We start from the raw sequence: 22,854 nt of genomic DNA, 5'->3' as shown, positions 1-22,854 counted from the left end.
CTTCCAATGATAACACAGTCTGGTGGAAGAGAATATCTACTCACCAGATATATATATATAAAGGACAAAGTGGAGGTCATCTTTGAGGGAAGACACTAAGATTAAAGAACACCAAGAAAGGTTTCTTGCAGAAGGTGGACCCTTCTCTGGATTTTGAACCATTGCAGGGGAGCCAGGAGGAGGAGACAAGGAAGGAAAGAATGATTTTTGCATCTCTCCTTCTACATGATCACATCTTTAAATAGAATCTGCAAATTCACATGTCCTGCCTTCACACTCATACCTGATATGCCTGCCCTCTTTGACTTCACTTCTTGAAATCCACTGCTTCTAGCAAGGCTCAGCTCACAAACCACTTCTTAAGGAAAACTTTGCTGATAATTACTGTATATGCTCATCTGTTCTATTATTGGCTCTCTGTCCTTTCCCCTTCTCCTGTGTCTAGCACTAAGCATCATAGAGATTTTCATGATAGACATATTTTTTTTTTTTTGCTTTTTATTGGTAAGTGATATTTTTATTTAAAAAAATTTTAATCCTAAGAAATAAAACAAGCTCATTAAATTGAAGTGAATTGCAGTGAGGACATGTGTTGCACAGGGTGACTCCCCAAAAATCAGCTTTATAGTTCACTTTTGGGGTGTAACAGTGGGTCAGTCACCTGATTCAGGGGCAGGATGATGAGACTTTTGGGTACATTAGGGATATCATTGTCTGGAGCTACACACTCAACAATAGCCACTGAAAATAACTCAAGTTCTTCAGTAGCTTCAGCAATTGTTGGAGACCAAGAACACCATTAGTTTGTACTTATAGCTTCAGGCACATGGGTGGTCACTCATGCACATAATATACACATGTGCACAAACATACACACACTAAATACTATGTCCTGTAATGAATGAGACTGATGCTGTTCTCCTTATTGATCTATTTCTCCTTCCTGCTCCTACCCATTTCCTATGACATACAACTCCTGCCCAAACTTTGCTTCTGCCTCTTCCCTTTCCAGCAGGTCCATATGCTCCAGGACAAGCTCTTCGATTGCCCAGAATCCAGATCTTCAGCAGAATCACTCACTTCTTCCATCTCCCTTTATACAACTTTTCTGATGGTAAACATATGTCAATGGAAACCTTGATGGAAAGCAAATCTGGTGCTCCATCCCAAACACTGATCCATAAAATGAAAGGAATGATTTTGACTCACAAAGGCCCAATAGTAACTACAGCAAGTAGGGAACACCAATTACTGTCCCCTAATAAAAGAAGAGATCCAGACCTATTTAAAGCAGGCACATATATCTACACCATCTGCTGTCCAGATACAGACAGGGAGAGGAACTTTTCAGGGCATGTGCTAAAGCCTCATCATTGTAGGGATCTCAAGCTTTGGCCAAAAGAATCAGGGTTATAATAGGGCTCTTTTATGTCTAATGTTTTCTAAACTTTATTGAGCACCACTATATTCTGCCTTTTTAGCTTTGGAACATCGGGAGCTAAATCTCAAATACAGTAGTGTTAGAAGAATTTTGCCATAGGCGCCTGAGCCTAAAACCTAAACAGTACAAGAAACATCATCTTTGTAAAAGTCACAGAACATCATTTCCACAGATAATCACTTTCATCTCATTATATTATTATTGATAAAATTGCTTCCTGACATAAGTGGATATGATATGTTTTGATATAATTTTGTATCAGTGATATTAAATATCTCATAATGGTCAGGACAGATTCAAGGGTTTCTTCCAAAAAAACTTACACAAAAAAACTATTTTCTTCCAAATCTGCATTGAAATTTTTCAAATGGGGAGACTGAGGCTAAAGGGATAGAAAGGATCAAGGTTATTAGTGAGCATTTCTGAGAATCAAATGCAGGTATTCTGATTATGAAGTCCATCTATCTCCCTTGTCCTCCCCTCATCCCCATTATCTTCCATTTGAGATGAAATGAGGGAACTGTATGCATAATCATGTCAAATGTGAAATTGAAGGAACACTAACGTCGAAAATACAAACATGTACAAATGTCACATAGTCAGTTTGCAGCATTCTTAGCTAAAATATATTGTAGGAGATGCATTGTATTTAGACAAATAATTGAGCCTCTCTGAGTCTCAGTTTTGTCATGTACAAAATGGGATTACAGTGAAGGCCAAAGAAAATGTTATATGCCCAGAACTTTATACCAATATATCATGATATAATTGGTACCTGTCAATAAAACTATTCCTATTAAATGTTCCATTCATCTGCAGATGGATTTGTTCATGCAAACTAGCAACGTTTTGCTGAAAACACGGAGGCAAGTTGATTCCAGTCCTAAACAAAAACTATACATTTTCAAAGTAAAATAAAGAACATTTATTGGGTTTAAATCAGCAAGTTTAAAATATAGGGCTAAAAATCTTTTATTTGATTAATAGAGTTTTTAAAAATTGAACATTTTTTTGTTGTAGAAGTTTTACCAATTTACTTGATTTTCATATTACTCTGTTAACATATGAAAAGCCTTTTGTATTTTTTGGGAGGATTGCATTAGGATAGGAAACTATAGTGAGGAGATTTTCTCCCGATTCAGACCATAACTTTTCTGTAAATTAGAGTATTAGAGAATGATCTGAAAGTACAGAAAAAATGAATTGTTCATTATTATACAAACAGTGTTAGAGACAAGATTGACGAGAAGTTCAGCAGTCTACTATGGCATGCTGCTTTTAATTATTAAAAAAATATAACCTCCTCCCCCTTAAAAACACACAAATTATGCTGTATTGTGAAACAGAAAACTTGCAAAATTCAAATGCATTATGGAAACACAAATGCATTTGTGTTCATAGATCACCTGGAATTAAGTGAAAAGAAATTTTCTGAAATTAGCGAATATTTAGAACTATGAACCTATGCACAATTTGTTAATTTGCTAAATCATTCTTCCATATTGCAGATGTTAGTTGGAGTTTAATCTATAACCAAATACCAATTAGCAAATTCATTAACATAGTTCATGTTTATCCTTTAATTTACCTCCCTCAGTGATTTTTTGGATTGCCTTCATTCTAATCATTAATGTGTCAGTCAATTATGACGTTTTTGAGTTTTACAAATTTGCAAGAATTCCATAAACCATGGCTTTTGTAGTAGTGATGGAGACAAAATCAATATGTATTTCACATACTTCTGAAATCACAGCACAGATTTTTAATTATACTAATATGTGATCATCTTTCAAAACAGAAATTCAAACATCAATCTAAATGATCAATTTGCTAGTAATTTTTCTGTGCCATAGATATTGGAATCTGTTAAATCTTTAGTCAAAACAAATACATATATATAGGTAAGCAGAAACCAAATCAAGACAAATGTATAATGCATACATATTGAACACGAATGCCAATGTAGAAAACTGAAAAAGAATGTCATCAAGTTGGCAACCCATTCCAGTTCAAATCAATTCGATTCAACTAACATTCATTCAGTCCCCACTAGGTGACTGAGTTTTAGTGGACTACAAGCTTAATAAAAATCAACAATACAACATGGGAGCCAAATGGCCTTAGAATTAATTGAATTGGTATCTGCAACTGGAGAAATGATAGTCCCATTATCTTTTTCCCTGGTCCATCCTTGTACAGGGAATTATATTAAATTTTATGTGCCACATTTTAGGAAGAACATTGGCACCCTTGGGGAAATCTAGCACAGGACAACTCAAAAATTAAAGGGACTCAAGATTACAGAATGACTCAATTAAAGAAACTTTGTGTGTTTTAGCTTGAAAAAGAGAAGACAATGTGGGCATTTTTGACATTATTCTTCACTTATTTAAAGAATTGTTGTGTGAAAAAAGGATTTGACTTGCTGTTTTTATCCCCAGAACATTAAACTAAGAGCCACTATTGGGGAAGTTTTAGAGATGAAGATTTAGTTTTGATGTAAAAGAAAGCTTCCTTTAAATAATCAGAACAATTTCGAAGTGGAATGAGCTACCTTAGGAAATAATGGGATCCCCTTACTGAGATTCTTCAAGAATAACTTGTATGACTATTTATCAGTTATGCTGTAAAGGTGATATATCTGCTCAGGTAATAGTTGCATTCAATAGTCTCTGATTCTGAAGTAATGTTGTTGGCCCTCAATGGAAACACCATAAGGAGGGTATCAAAGTTGAACTTCAGTAGAGGGTGGAAGCGGGGAAAGTGTTTCCATGTCACTCTGTATATAGAGCAGCCAGATGCCATAGCTGAATGCAATGCTGTATTTAGAGCCTGGAACACATAAATTTAAATCTTGCCTCAGACACTTTCTACCTTTATGATCCTGGGCAGATCATTAACTTCTCTTCTCATCAGTTTCTTCATTTGTGAAATGGAATTTTAATATGATTTATCTCATGAGCTTATTATGAGAACCAAATGAGATATTATATATAAAAGCACTTTGCAAACCTTTAAGTGCTATAGAAATTTCAGTTATCATAACTGTAGAGGGCCAGAACTCTGATAATGTGTACTTAAATCTAGGTCAGTATGGTGCTTATAGTTAAGTACCTATTCAATGTGAGATAATGATTCTCTATGGTGATGTAATGGTTGCCTGTGCTCAGTGTGGTGTAGTGATATGATCATATTGAAGTAATTAAGGCCTGGGACAACTGGGAATGCTCTCTCAGCTACAGCTCTCAGCCACAGACACAAGAGAAAAAGCCAGATTCCAAACTCCATCTTTGATCAACCACATGGTAGCTCTCCTGCCTCCTTCATCCCCCAACTAAGACCAAGGACTCGGGCTGATCCCGAGGTCCTCCAGAGAACTAGTCTTGATATTAGACATAAGGCAGGTAAGAATAATGGGCATCCCTGGAGATAACCCTTTTATTTCCAGTACTAATTTATTTGTCTACCCATGGTTTTCCAGCTGTACTGATTGTTCCAGAAATATTGACCACTGAGAATTGGTCTATGAGGACCACTTCAGGTTCTGTAAGGGATCCGAACCTTATATCAAAGTCAGCTTTGGTTTCATAGAAAAAAAAATAGCTTTGAAATTAATGCAGAAGACTTGAGATCTAATTCCTCTTCTTTTTGGGGCTTCATTTTCTTTACCTATAGTGTGAGAGGACTGGACTAGAACAGGGATTCTTAACCTGATGTATTTGAACTTGTTTTAAAAAATATTTTGATAGAAAGTCACCATGCTGTGCATATACTTTGACTTAGCTATTCCACTCCAAGAGCTATACTCAAAGAAATCAAGGAATAAAGGAAAGCATCTGTATGTAGAAAAATATTTTCAGAAGCTCTTTTTGATAAAACCAAAATTGGAAACTAATGGAATGCCCGCCTTCTGTTGAATGGCTAAACAAATTGTGGTATATGAATATGATGTAACATATTGACTACTGTAGGACAAACTGAGCAGAACTAAAAGAACAATTTATACAATATTAGCATTAATTGAGAAAAAACAACAACTTTGAAAGACTTTAAAACTCTGATCAACAAAATGAAAAGTCTTAAGTCCAAAAGGATAAAAATACACCATGGCCCGCATCTCCTGAGAGAAATGATTAATTTAAAATGCAAAAAGAAATATAGATTTTTTGGAAATGTCTTATATGGGTATTTGTTTGGATGCTATTTGGGTTTGATTCCACCCCCTTTAAAAAAAATTTGTTCAGTGGGAATAGGATGGTGGAAGAAACATCAATAAATATACTTGTTACTTGAAAAAATAAAAATAAACTCTAAAACAAAAAAATAAAATGAAATGATCTCAATAACTATTTCAATTTTTCTATTTCCTTTGTAAGCCTTTTTTTCATTTTATGCATTTGGTTCATAGGCTTCACCAGATTAAGGAAGACATCCATCATACACACACATACACACACACACACACACACACACACACACACACATCCACACACACAAAGGGAGATTAAAAATCTTGGACTACATGGTCTCAAAGGTCTATTTTAACTCTATGACATTAATGATTTTTTTTAAGTCCTTCACCTTCCTTTCCTCCTTAAAGATGTATTTAGCACTTTTCAAAAATGGAATGCATGTGGATTAATCCTTGGTCCCTCTCATGCTATTCTCTTTTTTTCTTTCTTTCTTTCGCTTACTCTATTTATATCTTGCTTAGAGATAATTGTTTGTCTCTGGCCCTCACTAGACTGTGCGTTCCTGGAGACAAGGGTGTATTTTTTGTCTTTCTTTATAACCCTAGCACTCAGTACTTAATGCAGAGTAGGTAATTAATCAGTGTTTACTGACTGCTTAAGGGACCTATGCTTGGGGACATCTAAAATTCAATAAAACTAGGGTTGATTCTTTTTCTTTCAAGGAGTTTCTTCTAGTCAATGGGGAATAAGAACACGCAAATAAATATAATGTAAAATAGGACAAGGAAGGTACATGGGAAAAATATGAGAAAAGTATGATAACCAACAATGGAAGCAAAAGATTAAAAATGGAAAGAATATTTATGTCTAGGAATATGTAAAAGACATGGATCCATCTGAGTGATTCATCTCTTCTGGATATGAACTCAGAATTTGGCCTCTTGCTTATAATAAAAAAGAGAGTTCTAAATAGTTTAAGATATGAAAACCAAAGCTGAAATATGGATGATTTAAGAATAAATGTCCCTATCATATGAGAAGTTTTAAATTAAACAAAAAATGAAAGCTCTAAAATGAAGATCGCCTTTAAATCCAGAATATGGATGAGTTCTCCAAACAATCCAAATTTTCTTTTCCTTCATTTATGCAGTTGCTGTAGCAGCTGCTGTTATTATTATTACTGGAGTTATTGTTATTTTTCATTTTCATAGCCTTTTTCCTCTGAGGCAATCTTTTGCTAGATGCGAGAAGATAACTTAATAGATTTTTCCATCTTTAATTTCTAGGGTTCTGTGAATTTTTAATGATAATGCTTGAAAGAATTCCCCTTATTTAAATAAGATATTTGATAAAAAGTATTTCAGATAATCTTTTCACTAAATCTTTAACAGCAAAGCTTTTTAAAAAAAAGTTATTACCATATGCTTTTTAATGCCCAAAGCAAAGAAATTGAGTATCATAATGAGGTCAATCTCAATTCCATCAATATTATGTACTATTAAAATCAAATCCAATCACATTCCTCATTTCAGCCCAGCATGGCTTGGCTTTGAGGTATGTTCAGAAATGCACTTAAATTAGAAGAGAAACATTAACATTTTATCATATGAATATCGCTAATGGCCCAGAAGATTAGCAGCAGTGCATTCTAGAGATTTCCTTTTTGAAAATGTATTCTTAATAATAATATTCCTCCCTACACACACCTACAAATCATATTTCAATAAGTATGAGAGGTGTGGTTTCAATTCACAAAGTTCAGAAACCTCAAACAATGGAAAGACACTTTGACCAGCGATTAGGCCCTATTTTCCAAATTCTCCAGAAACGGATCCTTTGGTATTGTTCCCACATCCAACAGGAAAACAAAGGCAGGGAATTATGTAATAATAGATAGCATCTACATACAGCTTTATGGTTTATACATCATTTTATAGCACCTCATTTGATCCTTCTGACACCTCTGGAAGGGTATCCCCATTTTACAAATCCTTAGGATCACATAACTAGTAAGTTGTGAAACAGGATTTAAATTCAGGTCTTCCTGATTCTGGGTCCCGTTTTCCATCCACTGTGCTACATGGCTGCCATTGTGACAATATATGGCATACTGGATTATAGGATCATACATTTAAAGTTAGAATACACCTCAAAGGATATCTAGAACAAACTCCTTATTTTACAGATGAGGAACCTGATGTTCATAGAAGCTAAGTGACCCAAAATCAGATTGCTCAGTGGTTAGTGGCGGAGGGATGATTTCAATTTGCTCATCCTTTGACTACCATCAATGTTTTCTATTGTGCCACTGAGGAAAATCCAGATCTCTTCTCAAAGAGAGCTATGTGGCCTCAAAATCTCCCTCTTGTAAACTGGTGCATACGTTATGCAAATTGACCATATCTTTTGATCATCTCCCTCATTATTTTTTCTGTATGGGAACCCACAAAGCTTGAAATATCTTAAATAGAAAAAAAATCAGAATTAAGCAACTTAGATAGGGTCACACAGTAAGTGTTTGAGGCTGGATTTGAACCTGACTCCATTCTTGGTACCACCTAACACTCCCTTCAAATATCTTCTTAAGCATGACTCTTCATCACAACTATATGGCAGAAAGGACATGAGAGTTTCCATTCACATCTTGGGCATGTTACCTAATATTCTTGTCATCTTGAACTAGCTCTTCCTGCTCTCTTGGTCTCAACTTCTTCATGTATAAAATGAGGATGGGTCAACTAGACACAATTCACAACTGTTAATTTTGGAGTCCAAAAAATCTAGGTTCAAATCCAGTCTCAAATGTCTAGTAACTCATTTACTATTTCAAACCTCAGTTTCCTCATCTGAAAATGCATATAAGGAAAATGCTTACCTCACAGCATGCTTATGATGATGAAATGAGATGTTGAATTAAAAAAAAAACTACAGAAATCTAAAAGCATTATAGAAATGTTGACCATTTTTATTACTGTAGTCTAGGTTCCTTCTAATTCTCAATCTAGGATCCCAGGACTTCTAATCGAAGAATGATCCTCTAATCTAATTTAATGCCCAGACTTTATAAATGAGGAAAACTGAGCCCAGAAGGAATTAAATGAGTAGATGAAGGACATTTAGCCAATTTATTTATTATAGAACTGGAATCCAAGTTCTTTAGAATCCTTTAGTGTACTGATTCTTTGTCCATGGACTTTACCAACATTCTAAACACTAATTTAGGAAATCATTAAAAAATCTTCGTATTAGTTCATATTTATGTAGCATCTTACTATTTGCAAAGTCTTTAATATACATCATTTTATTTGGTCCTCCCAATAGTCCTCTAAGATCAGTATAGATAATTCTAAGATCTCTAAAATCAATAAGCTAATTCCTAGAGATTAGTATTTATAATTATGTTTTATCTTAGGAAAACTGAGTTCTGAAAAGCCTGAAAAGACTCACATGAACTAATGCTGAATGAAGTGAGCATAACCAGGAGAATGGTGTACACAGTAAGAGCAAGGTTATGTGATGATCAACTGTGATGGACTTGGCTTTTCTTAGCAATGTGGTGATTCAAGAAAAGTCCAATATTCTTGGAATGGAAAATGCCATTCATCCAGAGAGAGAATTATGAATATTGAATATGGATTGAAGCATTTCATTTTTTTTGTCTGTCTGTTTTCTCTTTCTCATTATTTCCCCCCCCCTTTGGTCTGATTTTCCTTGAACAACATGACAAATCTAAAATTATGTTTAAAAGGATGGAACATGTTTAACCTATGTCAGATTGCTTGCTCTGCTGGGGAACGGGAAAATAGGAGAAGGAGGAAGAAAAAAAATGAAATACAGGGTCTTTATTACAGAAGTAGTGGTTGAAGACTATCTTTACATGTATTTGGAAAGGTAACATATCATTGAGAAAAACTGTTTTCCCCTTAATATCATTTGAAAGACACATAAAATGTTTGTATTTCCATAAGTCTGTGTTAATTTTGCAGATTTTGTAATCTAGAAAGGATAAAAAAAATCTCAGACAATTAAAAGCATCCAAATGTTCCACGAATAAGTGAACTGAAATATAAGCAAGGAAAGGGGGCTGGCTATGGCATTCATTAAAGACATATATATGTATACACACACCAAAGAAATTCAAAGGAAAGAATCAAAGCAATAATATCTCTTCTACCCAACTTAACAGTCTAGCCATTACTATCTGGCACATTGACATTGAACTTGAGACACCTTTAAAAGTAATGTGTCTTCAAATGTCTTGAATTGGAACTCCCTAAGTCTTACAGTTTAAAAGCTTTCATCTGCACAGACATCTAAGGGAATTGAAATATGAAGGAAGCCCTCAATCATCATATGGTCTTTGTGGGATTCCCATGGCCTGATGGCATCATCTCAGTCACATTAGAAATAAGTTTCCTGGCTGGGGTCATATGCTATCTGAATGGAATATACAATTCTCATTTCTAAAGCACCTCAGAGTATGTAGAGATTTTCTTTTTGTAAAAGCTTTTACAGTTAAGCATTTCAAGGTGCTATCTTCACTGTAAAGATGAGACCAAATCTTTGACTGATCAAAAGTCAAGTAGAGGCAGATGTTCAGTTTGAACTCATGTTTCTCTTGATTACTAGAATAGTCCCTTTGCTCACAGACCACAACAGAAAAAAAAAAAGATAGCTGAATCAAGTACTTGTCAGCATATTTCAATTCAATCCAAAACAATTCAAAGAGCATTTATTAGACATCTTCTATGTGCAAGGAATTGTTGCTTGGAGATGAAGATTTAAAGATGAATATAAAAATGTCACTCCTTTTAAAGACCTTTATTTCGGCTGAGAGATATACCATGTAAAATAGATAAGTAAGTTCAAATGAACTTGAGAGGGGTTAGAAGAATAATAACTGGGGGATAAGAAAAAACGGTCACAGAAAATATGGAACTTGAAGGTAAATAAGATTCCTAAGTGATAGAAGTAAGAAAGGAATATATTTCACAGAATAGAGTATGAATTAACCAAAGACATTGAAGTGGGAGAGATAATGATTGATTCAGGAACCAGCAAGTATACAGACCAGAAATGTAGACTTTATGAACAGTTGGGGTGGGAATGTGAGAGAATTCTGAAATAGGGACAAGCTAGATATGGTTGATTTTAATTGAAATGCTGAGGCAATATGGAGCCAATAAAACAGAGGTACATTAGGGTAAGACCTTTGTTTAGAAAGATAATTTTGTCATGTCTAAGGAGAGATTTTAAAGAAAAGAAATACCATCATCAACAATATTAATTAAAAGACTTTACAACAGTAAAAATGAAGGTAAATGCAGGCCATGTGATTTGGGTAAGGAAGAGATACAAGAGATATTACAAAGATGTATCAATTAACTGAATATAAATGTAAGGAAGAGTAAAGAGTAAAAAATGAGTCCAAAGATGGAGACTAGATTATTGAAGGATGGAAATACCAGAAATAAACTGAAACAGAGAAGTTCCAGTGTATTCATGGGTTTGAAATGCAATGAGTGCAATGAGTTTAAAATAAGTGGATAAGGGAGAAACACAACTATCCTGTGTGATTGAAATCAGCCAGAAGGAACACACGCATGCCAACTGAGTCTATCCAAATTATATGCCATTTCATCTCAACTATTTCTTAAAACTAAAAAGTAATTCCTTTGGTTTTTTTCTTTCTTTGGCACAAACATTCTCAGAAGTGGATATTTCAAATATCTTTCCTCAAGCCTTCTCTCTGTGTTTCAGTGGAAGATCATCTCTACCTCTTATTTTATGGAGAAAATAAAGCATGTATTATCTGCCACCTATTTGCCCTAACCCAATGCCTCAAAACCTATTGTTATATTCTATTAATGGGTTATTTGGTTTTTATGAAGAAGTTATCCTCCTACTTGCCAAGCCATGCAGTCTACTCATACTTTTGATTCTGTCTCTTTGTCTTCTCTTCTGTCCCTTTTCAGACCATTTTACTTGCTTCAGATAAATTATGGGAATTCCATAGGACTAAATAAGGAAGGGTTCTTTGAGATTTTTAAATAAAAGAAGGATTGCTATTGAAAAAATTAGAGGGGAAGCTAGTTGGTATAGCTGATAGAGCACCAGCCCTGAAGTTGGGAGGTCCTGAGTTCAAATCTGACCTCAGTCACTTAACATTTCCTGGCTGTATGACTCTGGACAAGTCACTTAATCCCAATTGCCTTAGCAAAAAGAAAAAAAAAAGAAAAAAAAGAAAAAAGAAAGAAAAAAGAAAGAAAGGAAAAAAAAGAAAAAAAATAAAACAAAGCCAGCCCATTATTTAATATCCAGATATTTAAGGATGAACCTCTCTGTACTTTGCTAGATTGGCCTTTGAAGAACAGTCAGTTTATCGCTAGACCTGGAGTTGAAATCCGATCAGCTTGGTCTCATCTTTCAGAGATTCCACTGGCAAAGGGATCATAAGAACAATGTCACATCACAAAGAGATATATTATCAAAGACAGCCTATAAACATATATAAACTTAATTGTTATTTTTCTTAATATATGGTACTTATAACATGACCAGTGAGTTGGTACTCTACTCCAAGAAATCAAGCATAACAGTCCTAAATTCCTCACATAAATAAAACCAGAAAACAGAAAGAACTTGTAAACAATTAGAAGAATGGTTTGTGATTTACCTTGCAGAGGAAAAAAAAAAAGAGTTACTAGAGCTGCTTTTATGGAATTCCTAAATGCACAACAGATATATTTCCTGTCCATGATGATCACAATCAAATGAACTGAAAATTAATTTATGCATTATCTGCTCAAAGGAGGGGCCATCAGTGATTTCATGTATAGGTACAATGTAGGTATACATGGTGAACATGAATTTGAAAAATGTGGCTAGGGATCATAAAATAAAAAAGGTCAATAGACTCTTAAATAATCAAAAGGCTCTCCTAAAAATGTCACAAACATTCTCTTAAGAAGAGGTAGGAGCTACATGTGGCAAGCACAAAATAACATTATGAACACTGAAAGTGCAAACATTTTAATAGACTAGAACTGACTGCTTCCCTGAATGTCATTTCAGTACCAAGTAGCTCAGGTACATTCTAATTCTTGATTGATTAGGGTAAAGAGTAAAAGTCCCTCCTAAATCCCAATCTAAGGGGATTCCATAACCTCATATGATCACCTCTTCCTATTGACAATGTTGCAAACAACTCACATAGCAAACAGTCTATGTCTTGTTTGACATTCCAAATGCTAGTGGAGTTGAAAGCAAAGAAGATTTGTTTACATCTGGGACAGAGATCATTTCAATTCCAAGGGCGACTTAATGATCAGAGCACAGAACAGAACTCTGGCTCCTGTTTTGGCTGTGGTCGAGTTCTTTTACTTTTCAGTAGCTCAGTTATTGTGTGATCGAAAGAACGGATGATTTCAAGTTGCTTACAAAATACACAAGACTGTCTAAATACCACAAACTCCCATTGCTCCGTATCCTTAAGAGGTAAGCTTTTCTCCAGATGGAAAGGTCTCCCCAAGATGGACTATGTTTAAAGACATTTAGAATGCTTTCCTTTTTACACCATGGATGCAATTTGTGCTAGATTTATTCTAAAGCCATTGCATTGCCTAAGGATAATCTTTTTAAAATGCCATTATAAGAGCATAAATCTGAGATTGCTCATAAATGCCACTTATGGAAAATTTGGAGGAAAAACATGTATTAAAATAAAGCTGTTGAGCAATCTCAGTCTGGGGGAAAAAAAAAACAACAAACAAAAGAAATAAACAAATAAAAAAAAATCCCACAAACCAAAAAGGAAGATAAAGAAATTCCCCTGTGGGAGAGGAAGGTATATCAGTCATGAGCAAATAAGAAGAAACAAATAAAAGTTAGCTAAACCTTCTGGATATATTTGTGGTTATTTTAAGGAAAAGGATAAACTGTGGCTCTAGAAGAAATTGGCACGATTTCCTGTGTGCCTGTAACTAATCACATCTTCAACACTTATCTGCAGCAAAATGTTTTCAGAACTCCTGAGCCTCAATGTAACACCTTGAAAGAATTAAAAAAGAAAAGGAAGAGATTAACCCTGTCATCATCATCGCCAAAATACTGCTATGTAGCTTTTTTCTTTCTAGTTTACAAAACAGGATCACAGATATCATCTCAGTTGATCCTCCCAAAATTTGGGGGAAATAGGGAACAGAAGCTTTATTAGCTAACGTTTCTTAAAAGTGAGGAATTTGAGATTTAGACAGTTTCAGTGACAGGATCAGGTCACTCAGTTGATGAGTATATTTTACTAGTTATGAGAACCAGTACCATTGGAGATGTCTCCTGAGCTGAATATCGTAGGAAACAAAGGTTTCTCACCAGTAGATGAAAGAGAAGTACATCCCAAGAATAAGAAAACAACTTTGGCAAAACACAGATTATGATTTTACCAAATCTTCAAAAGCAAATAAAAAAAATCAGTCCCCTCAAGGAATTTACATTCTATTATAGGAGACATGGGTTTTCATATAACTCTATGTAGACATCCATAGAATACAGACACTGGAATTTGGTCTAAGAGAAAAAAAACAGAAAAGACTTCAAGTGGGAGGGGGTGTTTGAGATGAAATCTGCAGGAAATTTGGGATTCTAAGAAGAGGAAATGAGGAGGGAATATGTTTCATATATATGGGACAGTTGTGTGTGATTGCAGAGATGAGAGATGATGTGAGTTGTGTGAGGAATCATTGGTAAGGTCATTTTAAAAAAAATCACAGAATGTATACTTCAGCTTCTGAATATCCTAGAAAAAGCATCTACTCTAGTAGGAAAGGTGGCATTTTACCACAAGCCTTATGAGAACACTGCCTCAAATGAAAACACATGAGAACATTTATGAGAACAAAGGCTAGATCATTCTTTCCTTTACCATGCAGACAACATGTAATATTTGATTTGAAAGTCACAACTCACTATTTAGAGTAATATATTCATTCATAAAATAAAATAAAAAGTAATGATGATTTGAACGGGTTTCAATCTGCACTGTAAAGGGAGCTCGAAAAAGTCATGAATTGTTGAATTACATAAATCTGAGGATGAGATGGACAGCAAAGTCAAACTAAAATGAATTAACATTTCTGTCACTAGAAACTAACTAAACTATGAGTTAACTGTGTATGACATTTTCCAACATAACTAGAATCTACCAGCATTGGTTGATTATATTTGGAATTTGACTTCTATTGTTTCATGTTATAGTTAGGTTTATTTTTTACAGGCAATAAGTGCTACAGAAATTCAAAGATTCAGAGGAAAGCCTCATTTTAGGTAAAGGGAATCTATACTAAAGAAATGTAGACTGAATTGGGCCTTGATAAATGTTTAGAATCTGGACAACAATGGAGGAGAAGAGAGGGTATTCTTGTCCATGGTACTGATAGAAGGAAAAGTCCAGATTCACAAAGAGAATGGCCAAAGAGAATGCACATTTTCTTCATTTTGTTTATAAAGCACAGATTTAAGATGTGTTTCAAATGCTTGGTTGGGAAATGAGCATATTCCTTCATCTTACTCTGATTCCATTAAGTCAGTATCCATCATATGAAGAAGCATGTTCTAATTTTTGCTCCCGAAGCAAAATAAAAGTTTAAAATTGACTGTGGCAAAGCAAGTTTAGAATTATATATGTGTGTATGTTTTCTAATATACCATATGTATATTATATATAAACATATACACAGAAAGAAAGAGAAAGACAGGTACATACGGGCAATGAAGAAAGAATAGCAAACAAACATTAATGATAAACTATATGACTGTATCTTTTTTCATTAACTACCTTTATCAAGCATTTCAAAAAATTAAAGAGAAAAACATATATATATATATATGGGGGGATTGAGCAATTGATTCTCTATAATATCCTTATGAATTACATTTTGATAGAGAATTATCTTATGGATGATGGAGAATTATGTATGGGTGGGAGTAGATATCAACATATACATGAATAACTACACTGGGAAAGAGGCATAAATGATGTCACTATGTGGGGAATATGTTTTGTTTGACAATGAATATTTGTTGCAAGAGTATTTTTTAGAGGAGTAAATAATGCTTGTTGTGTAAATAATATAAATTAAAAGATAATATATTATCAGAAAAAAAGAGGAGCCTATCAATAGTAAGATCAAGGTCAATAAAAATTTATAACTATACTTGCAAAATATTGCCTAGTCTAGAGAATGACTCAAATCTGTTGGATGAATCATTTGTGGACAATTCTTGGTGGGATTTAAATAAAAGTTACATGGGATAGGCAAGCCGAGATGGGGAATGCAGTTTTTAATCCTTCCAGGGGATACTCATATTAAAGAGACGTTAGATTTCTTACATTGGAGTACAGAGAATGACACTGAATTTCTCGTCTTTCTTTTCATTTTTTTTCTTAAAGTTTTTTTTTTTAATTTTCAAAACATATAGGTGGATAATTTTCAACATTCATCCTTTCAATCCCTTGGGTTCCATTTTTTCCCTCCCTTCCCTCCACCTCCTCCCCTAGTTGGCAAGTAATCCAATATATGTTAAGTACATGAAATACTTCTATACATATTTCCACAATTATCATGCTACACAAGAAAAATCAGATTAAAAAGGAAAAGTAATGAGAAAGAAAACACAATACAAGCAAACAAACAAAACGAATAAAAATATTATGTCGTGATCTACACTCAGTTCCCACAGTTCTCTCTCTGGGTACAGAGGCTCTCTTCATTATAAGACCATTGGAACTGGAATCATTTCATTGTTGAAGAGAGCCACATCCATCAGAATTGATCATTGTATAATCTTGTTGTTGTGTACAATAATCTTCTGGTTCTGCTCACTTCACTTAGCCTCAGTTCATGTAACTCTCTCCAGGTTTCTCTGAAACATCTTGTTGATCGTTTCTTATATAACAATAATATTCTATAATATTCATAAAGCATAACTTAACCAGTCAATCTCCAACTGATGGGCATCCACTCACTTTCCAGTTTCTTGTCACTATAAAAAGGGCTGCCACAAATATTTTTGCATATGTCACACTGAATTTCTAAGGTGCAAAATGCCTCATTTTAGTCCAACCACATCTGAACCACCCGCTTTATTGTCATATATCTGGCAACTGTTCATTCAGTCTTTTTTGTAAAACTTCTAATGAACAGCCATCAATATTTGAAGCACTTCTGATTGGATAGATGTAATTTGGATAGTTCTAATCATAAGGAAGTTTTTCCTTATGTCAAAACCAAATCTGTCTCTTGGCAATTTCCACCCCCTTCCGTGATTCATAATGATCATTGCAGTGAATCAGAAAAAGATTTAATTCCTATTTTAATTTTTTAAGATAGCAATCCTTTTGCCTTCCATCCATCAATCTGTTATTATACTGTATAATCTTGAGGTCCAGAAGGATAATTTCTTACTTGGCTTAGCCCTTACTGCAATATAGTACATGTAACTTACCTTAAATCTAGATGAGGTCTGCTCAGGCAAGAGTCCCAGAAGAATTATCAACTCCCTAACTCTGGAACCATATGTCTTTAAGCAAAATTTGCTATTCTTATCTTAGGATCATATAACTTTAAAATTATTTTAACTCAATTTTAAAACAAAAACAAAACAAAAACTGTTACTATCATACCTATGTAATCTTGATGGATTTGGCCAAAGGTGCTAAGCCGTTGTGATTTTTGGATTCCTGATTGTGGCATCCAACATATAAATTATTCAACCTATCTTTATGTCATTTGCAAATTAGATAAATACATCACATATGCCTTTATCAAAGACATTGATAAAAATGTTCAAATGGGGCCAAGCACAGATCTTTGGTATGTACTGCTGAGCTGACATTAGACCATTTTCAACTTTTCTTTGGTTCCAATTATTTATCAATGCACTGAGAAAAGATTATGGGAAGCTGATATATGGATTACAAGGAGGGAATAGAGATTTATATGACAGAAAGAATTTTGCAGTTCATAGACTTTGGTTCTAGTCCCCAAATTGCCACAAACTAGTTGTGTTTCATCATCTTATCTCTTTCGCTGTTAATTTTCTCCTCTATAGAAAGAAGGCATTTGATTTGAGAAATTGTATGGTTTCACCTAGCTTTAACAATCCTTGGTTCTAAAGAAACTCAACAAACATATCAATTCATTTCTGGGCCAAGAGATATGTTTCTAGATAGCCATGTGTCAGATTTTAGTCTGAGACTTCCAGCATGTGCTCCATATATTTTAATATGTTATTGTGTCTTGTCTTATAGCTCCTATGTGCAATTTGCAAAGTAAAACCTGAACATAGGCAAAGAGCACAAGTTCAGTAGCTTAATCCGACAAGTCCTCTCTAATTAAATTGATGAACTGTCTCAAGTAAGTAAATCCATTTAAACAATTTATTCACTGAGCACTCCACTTGGAGTTGTCTGATGACCCAGGTTTAACCAATGAAATTAAAAGATGCTCCTAGCTGTGTTTATGGTTCATGGAGCTGATGGTCAACTTTACTTAGACCTTCTGAATTTTAGTTAATCTAAAGCAACAATCTGAACGTGACTGGTTTATTATTGGGGGGAAGAAACATGTCAAAAATCCCATAAATATGATTTTACACGTAGAACAATGCAATTGAACGCATCTTCCCCACGTTTCAGCCAAAGTTCTGGATAAACTTTGGAGGAGGGCCTTGTACTTAATATATCCCACAACCATGAAATGAGGATAGCAGTATGTGTCATTGAGATTAGCAATGCCAGAATATTAGAAAAATGGATAATTAATGTAAGGTTGAACAAAACATCTCAACTCAAAAATAGGAATGAGATTAAGTATACCCACACACATTTATGATAGTTCTTTACAGCTTGACATGTGTCATCTTATTTTAATCTCACAAACCTGTAAGGGGGTTACAAGTATCACTATTCCCATTTTAGTGATGAAAAAACTGAGATTTGAAGATTTTATGTGACTTGTTTGTGGACATCTAGGAGAAATCAAACCCTTTCTTCTTGACTACAAACATACTGTGCGGCACAATTCAAAATACCATCTCTCAGAAGTATAACAGAAGGCATATTACTTAAAATTTTTTATATATCCCAACTCTCTAAATTTAAATGTAATAATAATATAAAGACAGTTTAATATGCATTGGTACAGATCTGGGCTGGTATGTTAAGTGACATTCTATACCAAAATAAAATATCTTCAGAGCCATCCCATCTTTCAAAGGGGAGAGCAAGGCTGGCTTTGACATATGTGGTCAAGAACTTATTCATTTGGCTTTAACAACCAATTCACAAGTACCTGAGGACTGTGTGATACATTTCCATTACCATGGGGGATACCTGTCAGAGAGACAAGGACCAATTACAAAATAGAAACATTAGAAGAGCAGAGCTTACATTCAGGGACAAATTCAAATTTGCCCAAGGTATGTCAGTTAGAAAGGAAGAAAGAGGATAACAAGTGAACATTTCAAATATAAATTTGAAAAAAAAATGAGCAGATTAGGATGGCTTATTATAGGTAATGAGAAATAAAGAACATTGAGATATTTTTAATGAATTTGTGACTAGAAATATACAAATAATCATATAAGGGTTAAAAAATCCATGCTGATTTAAATCTCAGTAACAAAAATATTTGTATTTGAAGGCTTATGAAAGATGATCAAAGCAGAGAAAATACCCTTTGTTTAAAGAGAGCACACAGCTTCCCAGCAATTAGGGGCTGGTTGATTGAACTTCCATACTGTGTAAAATTCTTGACTGATTTATTTAAATACATCCATCAATCTTCAAGAGCCTAGAGGATGGTGAAATGTTAAGCAGAACTCATCAAAATCATTGAATTTTGGAGTTCGAAGAGACCGCCTATGCTTCCTAGTCTAACATGCCCAATCAAGAGTGCCATATATAGTATCCCAGACTAATCTTTTAAGAAAAATATCATAAAGATGTTCCAGAATATGGTTGATTTAAATTTTCTATATCTCATGTGCCTTTACAACATTAATAAATATTCAAGATGTGGTAAAATAACAAGGAAAAGAAAAAGGTACAAGTATTTCCTATAAAGACAACAAAGATTTTCCATGAAAGTTTAAAAGAAAATGGTAATGGCTATAATATACTATGAGTTTCCTATTCTAGTCTCCTAGCCAACTCAGCCATAGTATCATTGGCTACAGAGTCTATAGAGTAAAAGGTTTCTTTTAATATAAGGGTGTAATAAAGACACTAGAAATGAACAAATAGACAATTCACAATACCATGATGAAATATGAAGGAGTAAGAGAATCCCAATCCTCATCCTTTTTGACTACTCTCTAGTCTGTGATACTGTCAAACATTTTTTCTCGCTGATATCCTGTTCTCTAGTTTTTGTTCTGATTTGTTTTGTGATACTGATGTCTTCTCGATCTCCTTCCACCTGTATATGAATACTTTTAAGCCTTCTTTTGCTGACTCTTTATCCAGAAGAATCCAGAAAACACCCTTGGGGGCTCTGTCCTGACCCCCTTTCTCTCTATATTTCTTTTACATGTTATATTTTGTAATGCAATGAAAATCATAAATGATAATGGAAATGTGAGCAAAGGACTCAGACTTAAATAAAAGGTAAATAATTTAATGCTAAATAATGAGAGAGTGGGAAAAAATCTAGAGGAAGAAATGAGAAATTCTGCTCAGAATCACTATAAATTCAGAAACTATTTTGTTGTTAACCTACCAAGGCACAAGTAAGTCTTCTATAAATATATCTATAAAACACTCTTTAAAGACATTAGAAAAGACAAACAATTGAAGAAACAGTTGTTACAGATTGGACTGTTCTAATATAATAAAAATGATTATACAACCAAAATTAATCATCAGATTTACTACATCAATCCATTTAAAATGGGCTTACTTTATGGAACTAGATAAAATCATAAGAAAATTCATTTGAATCACTGAAAGATCTAAGATGTTGGAATAAATAATGATAAAAAAAGAATGAAGGAAGCTGAGTTAATAATCAGTCACAAACTGTATTATAAAGGAGTATTTGTCAAAACTATATGCTACTACTTTAAGAAGAATAGATCACTAGAACAGGGTAAATGAGACATGGGTAAATAAAACAGAGTAGATAAAATACAGAAACAGTTGCATGCAGTAGTCTCTCAGTATTTGATCAACCCAAACCCACAGATGATTGAAATAAAGGTTCAAGTCAACAAGAGATTTTTGGAAAATTAGACAGTGGTCTGATAGAAATATGTCATCTAAATACAAAAGACCTAATCATTTTTTTAAATCATTTAAAAATCAAATTTTAAAAATCATTTCTATTGACAGAAGCTACCTTAAGATCTATGTGAAGCTACCTCAAGATCTATGTTTAAAAGGAAGAATTCCAACCCAAGAAAAGGGTAGAAGTCATCAAAGAAAGAATAAGACAGTCATTTTGGTAACTTAAAATTTAAAAAAGCATATTCATGAACAAAATATGTAAATCTGAAAAGATCAGATGTCAAGTGAATGCAGGAAAAACACATTACAAGCAAATATTTGTGATAAAAAGCTGAAATCCAAGATATATATATATATATATATTATATATATATATATATATATATAGAGAGAGAGAGAGAGAGAGAGAGAGAGAGAGAGAGAGAGAGAGCACTGACACACATATGTAAAGGCAGTTATTTCTCAATGAAAAGTGGTTAAATTACATAAACAGCTTTTTAGAAGAACTGAAAATGAGCAGCAAGTATAAGTGATCTAAAGTACTAGTAATAAAAGAATTGCAAATTCAAACAACTCTAAGTTTTCCCCTTGCACTTATCAAATTGAGAAAAATGACAGAAAAAGGAAACAGTCAATTTTGGAAGACTGCAAGAAGACAGAACCATTCATGCATGAGAGAAGAAAGGTTTTTTTTTTTTTTTTCCCTATTCTATCTATTCTATCCAATCATGTTGGAGCTACTGAATAAAAGTCCCCAAATTGTTTATAATCTTTGATTTTATGATAACCTTGCTAATGGAGAGATACTTCAAGAAGGAAAAAAAAGGCACCCTGGGTTAAAAGACTGTCATCATAGCTGCTTTTTTTTTTTTTTTTTTTTTGGTGCAAAAATCAAACTCAAAATTATGTGAGTGATAATTGGTTGAGAAATTGCTGCATAAATTGGAGTTCACAAAAGAAGTGGGGTAGTATAATGTAAGAAATGACAAAAGAAACATGGGAAAGATTGTATGAAATGATTAATGAAAGAATGGAACAAAGAAAACAGTAAAATACAATATAAGAATATAAATGAAATCACTATTAAAAAGCAGCAACACTTGGGTTAACTATAATGAGAAATCTTAATTCTGGAAAATGAAGAATAAAATCCATATCCCTTCTCTTGGTAGTGATGTGGGGAACCATGGATGCAAAATAGAGTATGCGCTATATTTGGGAGTGTTCATTTTATAACCAAGAAAAAAATGTATATGGGGCATATTGGTGACACAGTAGATAAAATTCTGGGTCTGGACTCAGGAAGATTCATCTTTCTAAGTTAAAAACTGTCCCCAGATACTTACTAGCTGTTTGACCCTGGACAAATCAATTAACCACTGTTTTCTTTTTCTCCTTTTTTTCTTTTTTTCTCCCTCCTTCTTTTCTCTGTTTCTGTGTCTCTGTCTCTGTCTCTCTGTCTCTCTGTCTCTCTCTCTGTCTCTCTCTCTCTCCAGGGAGAAGGACATAGAAGAGAGAAAATAAAATTTCTATTAATTAAAAGGATAATGAAAAAAATAAAAATTTTTGAAAAAAAATGTGTTTGCTTTATCAGTTGCATTTATTTAACCATTTTTTGTAACATGGAAAAGTTTAAAAAAAAGTTGGGATATATTGGGGGCTTGTTATTTAAAAAGGCATCAGTGAAAAAAAAAAGGTGAAGAAAGATCAGTAGAATTTAAAAACATAATGTGTTACTTTGGAAAATAACTAGCTATGTAAGTAGTTTGTTTTGTGGTTAAATTCAGGGATGATAGATTTCTATTCTTAATGTGACACTAACATCTGTGAAATATTAAAAACACACATACACACAACCATGTAGGAAAACCTCCACAGCTTTCATTGAAAGAAATGATTAAGGATGCTGTAGGTTGATAAGGACTTAGTTAAATTTA

General features: G+C 33.8%; 1 protein-coding gene across 1 annotated transcript in view; it reads right to left on the bottom strand.

Moving 5' to 3' along the window:
- LOC127556983 (EGF-like and EMI domain-containing protein 1) overlaps positions 1–22,854 on the bottom strand; it is a 585,752-nt gene that overhangs the window by 288,836 nt on the left and 274,062 nt on the right. The gene's annotated exons all lie outside the window — the stretch shown is intronic.

This window comes from Antechinus flavipes, chromosome 3 (assembly GCF_016432865.1).
Source record: "Antechinus flavipes isolate AdamAnt ecotype Samford, QLD, Australia chromosome 3, AdamAnt_v2, whole genome shotgun sequence".
Classification (NCBI taxonomy): domain Eukaryota; kingdom Metazoa; phylum Chordata; class Mammalia; order Dasyuromorphia; family Dasyuridae; genus Antechinus; species Antechinus flavipes.
This window is presented reverse-complemented; position numbering and strand designations above follow the sequence as displayed.